The following is a 10,228-nucleotide window of genomic DNA, read 5'->3' as shown; positions in this document are numbered from 1 at the left end:
AAACTTGAGAAAAAAATTATTAGCACTTAATCACAATCATGGAAATTAAGCCCAGGAGCTGCTTCCCATCAGTTCTCTGTCTCAATTTTTGCCCCAGTCAAATGGACTTCCCTGGTGGTTTAATGGTAAAGAATCCTCCTGTAATGCAGGAGACACGGGTTCGATCCCTGAATTGGGAAGGTCCCCTAGAGAAGGGAATGGCAATCCACTGCAGTATTCTTGCCAGGAAAATCCCATGGACAGAGGAACCTGGCGGGCTACAGGCCATGGTGTCACAAAAGAGTCGGACGCAACTTACTAACAACAATCAATGTAAAGGCAGTTGGTTCACTGCAGTATTCCCAGCACCTGGAACATTCATAGTATTCATTACCATGGGATGAAAGACTAATAAGCATTAACCTAGGTCCTTTTAGCAATACATCTATTATCTCATTTAATTCTCAAGGCAAAATTGGCTAAATAGATATTTGTCACTGTTATACAAATGAGGGACTTCCAAAGGAATGAGGTTTTCCAGGGAGGGGTGGTGAGAAGCACAAGTCCAGAGGAGTTTGATCCGACTGCTAGTTTCTGGTGCCCCTACAGGAGCTTCCATTCAGGCCAGAGAGGAAGGCAAAAGGCCTTAAACTCACAGCTTCTAAGTAAGTGTCTCAAGAAGATCATGTGGGCTGTAGGTTTTACTCATGGGGGGAATGGACTTAATGACATGAAAGGCATTTGTTCTGATGACTCTGGTGGATGATGAAGCCTTGCATCTTGGTCAGGTGTCAGGACAGGTACCTGCAAAGACCTTGTGTGTATGAGAAGTTGCTTCAGTTGTGTCTGACTCTTGCGACCCTATGGACTGTAGCTCGCCAGGCTCTTCTGTCCGTGGGCTTCTCCAAGCAAGAATACTGGAGTGGGTTGCCATGCCCTCCTCCAGGGGATTTTCCCAACCCAGATGGAACCGGTGTCTCTGGCATCTCCTGCACTGGTATGCATGTTCTTTACTGCTAGGACTTCCCTGGTGTTGCTAGTGGTAAAGAATTCACGTGCCAAAGCAGGGGACAGATGTGGGTTTGGTCCTTGGATCTGGAAGATCCCCTGGAGGAGGAAATGGCAACCCACTGCAGTATTCTTGCCTGGAGAATCCCATGGACAGAGGAGCCTGGCAGGCTACAGTCCACGGGTCACACACAGTCAAGACACAACTGAAGTGACTTAACGCCACCTGGGAAGCCCACTGAAAAGACCTTAGGGTCTCCCAAAGTCACAGGGTTTTCCAAATGTCCTCCTCCCATCACAAGAATCCAGGTGCCTAGCTTCAGTGAGATGCGGCTACACAGCTGGAGGACCAGGAGAACCAGGAGGTGTGGCGACCCCAGGACTCTGTGGGCCTTTTCCTCCACAGTGCCAGCATTCTCAGGGAGTCCCTGCACAAGTGTGGCCATGCTGGAGTGCATTCCACACCTTACTCTGCAGGAGTGGAGGATGCTGGGAGAGGGCAGAGAGGGCTGAATTTGTTTGCTTTATCGTGGCAAATTGATAGTTACTTTTAAAAAATGCCTTATGAACATGCTGTTAAAATAGGATTGATCTGGAAGACAGCTCTTTAAAAGGTGAAGTGGGCACTCACTAAAATATCCCAAGAGTATTTTGAAGAATGATAATGTGTCATGAACCCAAGCAAACGATGAACTCAAGTTTCTGCAGTAGGTTTTAAAAATTAAAGAAGTTAAATATATATAACAATATCAGTTCAGTTCAGTCGCTCAGTCGTGTCCAACTCTTTGCAGCCCCGTGAACTGCAGCACTCCAGGCCTCCCTGTCCATCACCAACTCCCAGTTTACTCAAACTCATGTCCATTGTGTCGGTGATGCCATCCAACCATCTCATCCTCTGTCTTTCCCTTCTCCTGCCCTCAGTCTTTCCTGGCGTCAGGGTCTTTTCCAATGAGTTGGCTCTTCACATCAGGTGGCCAAAGTATTGAAGTTTCAGCTTCAGCATCAGTCCTCCCAATGAATATTCAGGGTTGATTTCCTTTAGGATTGACTGGTTGGATCTGCTTGCAGTTCAACGGACTCTCAAGAGTCTTCTTCAACACCATAGTTCAAAAGCATAAATTCTTCGGTGCTCAGCTTTATTTATAGTCCAGCTCTCACATCCATACATGCTGCTGCTGCTGCTGCTGCTAAGTTGCTTCAGTCATGTCCGCTCTGTGCACTGGAAAAGCCACAGCCTTGACTAGACGGACCTTTGTTGGCAAAGTAATGTCTGCTTTTTAATATGCTGTCTAGGTTGGTCATAACTTTTCTTCCAAGGAGTAAGCGTCTTTTAATTTCATGGCTGCAATAACAATACAAAACATTTCAAAATAATGATAAAAAAATTAGCAAACGATAGAATCTATGTGATGGGGTTGAGTGAAAAATCTGTAATTTGAGATTTATTATCTGTGTGAAAGTACTCAAAGATATTCCTAAACTTAAAACTTTTAAAAACTCCATGTATACACTCCTTTTTTCCCCCAAAAAAACAAGTGTTCTAAATTTGCTCTTCTTTTCTATGATAATAAATGACCATTAGCAATATGCTACCTATTCAATGGTTTAGAAAAAAATAAGTTCTCTTAATCCATCCTTTTAATGTAAAGTGACATTTTAATGATGTGAGAAACAGCCTTTGAAAAGAAATTTGTACTCTAGAATGTATTTTTGAAAATAAATATTTAGAAGTATTTCTATCGTCCTATAGTTTTATTTTTTTTTAATGTTTATTTACTTTGAAAATTTGAAGAATTTTAGATCTGCCTAAAAATCTTCCTATCAACATATTTAGAAGAGAGAGGGACAACAGTTCTTTGTTAAAATTGTGAAATGCATCCAATTCTAATAAGCTTGCAATAATAAATTATTGACCACAGGGAACAGAGAAATTTACCAGCTGAATGTCAATAAATATATTTACATAACAGGTGAGTGAGACTGAAAAAAATCACCGTGATTTCCGAAGCGCACTCACTGCTGTTCTTCTTTATGGGGAATCAGTAGCTGTTTCAAGGCCTCTTCTGCTAGGTCAGCCACATGGTTCACAAGCAAGGAGTGTACTTTGAATTGGACCTTCAAATCCAATTTTATCACAAAGGGTTAAACCAAAGTTGTAAAAAATAGTGGAGCAGTAAAAAGATCTACGGCTGCCAGAGGTTGGGGGCAGGGAGGAGAGATGAATAGATGGAGCACAGAGAATTTTTAGGGCGATGAAATTACTCTGTGTGACACTGTCATGGTAGATTCGTGTCATTATACATTTATCAAAGCCCAGAAAACGTACAACACAAAGAGTGAACTCTAATGCAAAGTATGGACTCCAGTGAATAATCACGTATCAATGTTGGCTCATCATTTTACAACAAATGTACCATACTCAGATGAGCTGTTATTAATTGAGAAAACCAAAGAGGAGAGGGTTTTGAGCAGGTATGTAGGAACTCTTTGTACTTTCTGCTCAATTTTTCTGTAAACCTAAAACTCCCCCTCAAATTAAAGTCTATTAATTTTTTTTAAATGAAGCATATTCAGTTATGGCTCTCTCGGAATGTTTTCATTGCATCTTTAAGTGAGAGCAAAATTTTTTGTACTTCAATAAGTAAAACATTTAGAAAATACCATTTAACTCATTTGCTTTAATTTATATATTTACATATGTTTGATAATACACCATTGATTAGTACACTAATACCTGATTATAATCTGTAAGTCATTATCAATCTGTGTGTTGGGGGGGTTCGTCCTCAAACATTTTGTTGACATTATGCACATTCAAAATGTTGGTTGTTCCCTGAACTAGCGCTTCCCTGTGGAGAAAGTCGGCTTCACACGGCTCAGTGACTTGTCTGGCAGCGGCTTAATAAGCACTCTTGGAAGGTGGTGCAGGAGCATGAGTTACTGAGGCTGCCTTCCTGGGGCTGGGGTGGCAACAGCCAGGCAGCCTGCAAGGAGTGCGCCCCGCAGTAGGATTAGGGGCTGAGGGACTTGGCTTCCATGGAGAGCATAAAAGAACTGGAATATTCATGACCAGACCAAGTGACAGGCAGGCTGGGAGGCAGGTGTGGAGCACTGCAAAAGCCAGGGCCTCTGGCAGGAGGAGGGGGATGAGATTGGCTTACCCCCAGGCTATTAATCAACGTGTAAGTCATGGTGGTCTTGGGTAGGCCTAGCAAAGCTATAACATGGGTAGATTTCACCAGCAAGGTCAGTTCTGGCAGCATGATGGGGCCTGTCAGACCTGCAGTATCAAGGGTCACTGGAGTGATAAAGCTCTTCGGGCTGCACTCGAGAGACTGGACTCAGAGGAGCTGGCAGGGCCGATGTGGCCAGAGGAGCCAGTGAGGGCTGAGGGGGTCAGCCAGTCAGGCCAGGCTAGCTGGCTCAGCCTTCCCTTCAGTTGGGAGGGAGAGGTGGCTCCCACTTCCTTGCTCATCACAGAACTGAATTAGGAAATAAAATGGCCACTTCTTGGGGTCCCCTGGTTGGAGGTCCAGATAGTAAAGAAGCTGCCTGCAATGCAAGAGACATGGGTTCGATCCCTGGATTGGGAAGATACCCTGGAGAAGGGAATGGTTACCCTTTCCAGTATTCTTGCCTGGAGAATTCCATGGACAGAGGAGCTTGGTGGGCCACAGTCTATGAGGTTGGAAAGAGTCAGACACGCCTGAGCTACTAACACTTTCTCTTTCATGGCCACTTCTTGGCCTGTAGAGAGTGCTGCTGGGCCATCCACCAGCTACAGAAAACCCCCAATGCAGCCTCTCCCAACCCCTGAAGCCCCGAGTTCCTTTCAGATGATGCCCCATCATGTACATCAGTGGTTGGTCACGCCTTTTAAGAGCAGAGCTCTTACTTTATACAACATTATGCAGAGCACCAAAAGTATAAGGCCACCCAAGGCATAGCCACCCTGGTGGAAGGGAGCTCAGACGTCTGTCCACGCTTGACTTCCAAAATAGACCCCCAGGTCTAACTTGAGAACCACTGTCTAGAGAAGCAAGTGCAGGCCCCATGACATTCCTCCTATTTCGCTCTCCAGTCCTGTCCTCGGCCACCCCTTGCTTTGCACTTTGTGCCCTGAAGCATAGCACTGTTCCCGCACATCCGAGCTCTTTTGTGTCTCTGTCCTTTGGCTTGCGCTGTTCTTCTGCTCGGGGTGCCTATCCACTGGCTGCCTCTGGCCCAGTGTTCAGAATTCTACCTGTGAGAGCATCTCCTCTAATAAGGTCTCTGGGCTCCCATAGTGCCTTCGAGGTGTCTACATCTGAGACATTATCTCTTTCTACTGAAATACTTTCTGTATGTGTTACCCCACTAAGGTGGAGACTTCCCAAGGGTCAGGAATTCCCATTTCTAGCACCTGGCATAATTGATACAATTGTTTAAACACTCTCAGTCATCAGTTTAGACTGCAAAGCGTCCTTTCTGGATGGGAGAAGACAATGTGTAATAAGAAGGGAGGGGGCACAGTGCCTGAAAGCAGAGGGGAGAGGAGCTTAGGGGCTAGAGGGAAAACAAGCACGCCCTGTGGGTTTTTGCATAAAGTCACTGAAAGTTCATTCCCAACAGGGCTTGGGCCTGACCCACCTGGCACCACTGCTACCAATTAAACCTGGTAATAAGTAACTGAGAAGGTGCACTCTGGTGTGCAGTAGCAGAGCCTTGCCAGGAGTTCTGGAGGCTTCGGATCAGTTCCCTGAGATGCTGCGGGCCTCCAGGGATTCTAACCAGAGTAATGGACTTTAAAAAGGGAGACAGCTGAATGAGGGAAATTCGTTCGAGTCCCAAGGGAACGATAATGGTTTGGTTAAGGACTCCTTCAGATCTGTCTGAAGGAAGAAAACTCTTACTGGAATTATTTGTTCATGGTTAGGGAAGGGGAGAGGGAAATTGTATCCTAATTCCTTTAATTAATGAGGTAATCCACAGGAAGCTCTTGATACAGGACCTGATATAGAGTGAGCACTCAATAAAAACTAGCTAAAGTTATTACCCACACATGGAACCATTTGGAGAAGTTTAACTGAGGATAAAAAGGTAGATGAACTACCAAACAGCAAAGTATTTAATATTATAAAGCTGACCCCTGGGTCAGCAGCGTTAGCATCAAATGGGAGCTCCTTAGCAATACGAAGTTTGGGGCCCAACCCCAGACCTACTGAGTTTAACAAGGTCCCCCAGGTGATTCATGGAGAAGGCAATGGCACCCCACTCCAGTACTCTTGCCCGGAAAATCCCGTGGATGAAGGAGCCTGGTAGGCTGCAGTCCACGAGGTCGGTAAGAGTCGGGCACGACTGAGCAACTTCACTTTTGACTTTTCACTTTCATGCATTGGAGAAGGAAATGGCAACCCACTCCAGTATTCTTGCCTGGAGATTCCCAGGGACAGGGGAGCCTGGTGGGCTGCCGTCTATGGGGTCGCACAGAGTCGGACACGACTGAAGCGACTTAGCAGCAGCAGCAGGTGATTCATATGGACATTAAAGCCAAAATGTAGAAGCGCTGATGCATGTATCACTTTGTCATTTGGGGCAGGTTCTTTAATCTCCCCATCTCCTTTTGTCATCTATAAAATCCTGGCTCACAGGGCCGAGGTGGTGGTTAAATGATGTAATCTGTGCCAAGTGTTGAGGATGGCACCCACCTAAGTGCCCTTCGGGATTTGCCGCTCTGCTCTTCAGCCTCCCGCACCCGCACCCGCCCCTGCCCCCAAGAACCTTGCACCTGGGGCTATGGTTCAGCAGGAGCCAGACTGCCAAGTTCGCGTCTTGACTTCCCTCATCCAGAGCAAAGTCTGCCTGTGCGGCCTGGACAGCTACCTCTCTGCTCCAAGGCTCAGCGCCCTCTCTAATAAAGTTGGATCAGTGATTGTACCTAGCTCTCAGGGATGCTGAAGCACTGAGTGAGATGTGCAGCTGAGGCTAGTGCTCAGCTTTATCCATAGGCGCCTACTGAGTGGAGTCCACGCTGCAGGCTCAAGGGTGCCCCTGACCCTCTGGAGCTTGTTGCCTCTTGCTGCCCAACCAACAGGTGCAGGAATTCCCTTGGTACCAGGGATGACAGGACCCACTCCCTACCAAGCAAAGAAACGAGAGAGGGCAGGCTGGCCCAGGTGAGTAGACCTGTCTGACTTCTCCCTCTGGCCTCTAAGCCCCATGGGGTAGGACCTCTTCTGTCTAGCTCACCAGCAAGCTTGTGGAGGGTCTAAGGAGCCTAAGTTTGAGGAGTGTTTTAGCTCCACATAATGAATGCATGTGCTAGGTGTACCTGTGGATAAAGGGTAGAAGAGCACTGAAGGTATGATGAATATGGTGACAAGAGAGGAGACCCATCCCCACCTATCTGTCCTGGGCCAGCTAACCTGCTCTGTTAGGATTGAAGGAAAGACAACGACATTGATCCATGTTCTCGTTGTTTCCTCTAACACCCTATTGTCACAGTTCCTCTCAATGACTCTGGTGCCACCATGAGAAGCGTGTCCCTTTAAGGAACGAACAGTCTCCTGAAAACCCCAGCTGGCTTCTTTGAGGTTAGTGGAGAACTTTTCATCTCTGAGGTTAATTTGGTGGTGGGATCTCATTGCCTGGCGAAGAATCTTGTGCAATGAAGGGTTGGTTTTTTTTTTTTTTTTTGGTATGTTTTTTATTTTATTGAAATATAGTAGATTTATAATATCGTGTTTACTTCTGGTGTACCGCAAAATGATTCAGTTATACATACATTATTTTTCAGATTCTTTTCCATTATAGATTACTACAAAATATTGAATATAGTTCCTTGTGCTATACAGTAAATTCTTACTGTTTACCTATTTTATATACAGTAGTGTATATCCCAAACACCTAACTTATCCCTCCCTGCTTTTCTTCCTTTGATAATCATGTTTGTTTTCTATGTCTGTCTGTTTCTGTTTTGCAAATAAGCTCATCAGTATCATTTTTTTTAGATCTCACATGTAAGTAATGTATATTTGTCTTTCTCTTTCTGACTTACTTCACTTAGTATGATAATCTCTCGGTTCATCCAGATTGCTGCAAATGGCATTATTTCATTCTTTTTTATGACTGAATGATATTCCATGGTGTGTGTGTGTGTGTATGTATATACCACATCATCTTTTATCCATTTATCTGTCAACGGACATGAGGGTTGCTTCCATGTCTCTGCTATTATAAACAGTGCGGCTGTGAACATTAGAGTGCATGTATCTTTGCAAATTAGAATGTTTTTCCAGATATAGGCCCAGAAGTGGGGTTGCTGGATCATATGGTAGTTTCTGTTTTTAAAGAACCTCCATACTGTTTTCTGTGGTGGTGGCACCAATTTACATTTCTGCCAACCATCTAGGAGGGTTCCCTTTTCTCCACACCGTCCCCGGCATTTATTTGTGGTCTTGTTGATGACGGCCATTCTGACTGGTGTGAAGTGATGCCTCGTTGTGGTTTTGATTTGCATTTCTCTGTTAGTGATATTGAGCATCTTTTCATGTGCCTATTGGCCATCCATATGTCTTCTTTGGAGAAATGTATATTTAGGTCTTTTGAAAGTGGGCACAGGTTTTATTCCAAGTCCAGAAGGGACCGTGACTAGTCAAGGGAGTGAGCCCTGTGGAAGCTGGGACTTCTGTTTGCACCAGCTCCATGGCCTTCCTCCTGAGGGGGCGATGCCTGCCCCCGGAATGGCAGTCTCAGGAGTCTGCCTCCTGAGTGGGGAAGACTGGGCCAGAGTGCTGCCGCTGCTACTTCTTGCTTCCCGTGTGACATTAGGCTAATTATTTCTTTCTCTTGAAAATCAACCGACTTGTCTGCATATTGAAGGTAATAAAATGTTCTTGAGTTGCGTTGTCATGGGAATGAAAATGGAACACACTTTTAAGTATCCAAAGTGAAACACCTGAGGGTGTGAACAGGGCACTCTTAGTAATTCCCCAGGAGCCTGGCCTGTTGGCAGTTCCCCTGACAAAGGGACATATGTGTTCTGCTTAAAGAGCACATCCTAGGAGCTCCATGAACAGTATATCATTTCTATCATTACCTCTACTTAAGAAGGATCGCCAGATCCAGCAAAGAAAGGTGTGTCACAGTGCCCAGCGGTAAGGCCAGGTGAGAATTATGGGCTTAGAGATAAAGAAAATGTAGCCAAGATTCAATTCATGAATCACTGGGTTTATTGCACACCATTAGCGTGAAACACAGGTTATCAAAGTAGGGATAAAAAGAGGGCAGGTCATAAACCAGTCCCAGGAGAAGCTTGGGAAGGAGGTGTCTAACAAGGGCAGTAGCCTCTGGTGCAGCAAGGGGTCTAGCGAGAAGTGTGAACGAGAAGTCACGCTCTGCTCCAGCTGGGCCTCCGGTGCCCCTGGATCAGCTCTCAACAGCGTGGAGCCAGGTCCTCCAGCAAAGAGCCTTCAAGTCACCGGACTCGGTGGTCCCATGTTGCAGAGTCTGCCAGAGGGGAGTAAGGCTGCGCCCCAGGTGTTCCTGCCCCTACCAGTTGCTCCTTCGTTCCAGTGAAGTTTTCCTGAGCATATTACTAAACAATTTCCTCATCTAAAGTGACACTCTTAATTTATCACACTAAGACACCACAGTCCTACACCAGATGTTCCAAAACAACTAATAAGGAAGTTCATGTTGGCCACTGTGACTCCATCTTGAATGAACACAGCTCAAGTTCTGCCAGAGGAATAGGAATCATGGCATGAAAGAAATCTCATTATAACACAGGGTCTGAAATATTGCCTGGAATGAGCTTACACTAAAAAAAAAAAAAAAAAGTTGTTTATCTGAAATTCAGATTTAACTGGCTATACTGCACCTTATCTGGCAACTCTTGTTTAAGAGCCTCGGGTCACAGAGAGTTAAGTGATCAACTAGATAATGTCATAAGAGGGAGTGCCTCTTAGAAACAGACTGTTGCATTGGTTCTTTTCTCCCAGTAGCCACTGGGGTTGTTTTGGAGCCGGCCTTAGGAGAAAGGGGAAGAGTAAACCAGATGAGGGTGAGGGGAATGGTGGCAGTGATGGAAGGCTCAGGGAAACTGGAGGGAAGATGTAAGATCTCCTGAGGAAGGAATGGAGACGGCCTGAGACCCTTTCAGAGCTTGGAGGTTTGAGAGATGAAGGACAGAATGAACCTTTGAGGGAAAGATGAAGAGGGGTTAGAAAAGCTCAGGGGGAGGTGCTGAGTTGCACTTGCA

The sequence above is a fragment of the Bos taurus genome, chromosome 2 (genome assembly GCF_002263795.3).
Source record: "Bos taurus isolate L1 Dominette 01449 registration number 42190680 breed Hereford chromosome 2, ARS-UCD2.0, whole genome shotgun sequence".
Lineage (NCBI taxonomy): Eukaryota > Metazoa > Chordata > Mammalia > Artiodactyla > Bovidae > Bos > Bos taurus.
This window is presented reverse-complemented; position numbering follows the sequence as displayed.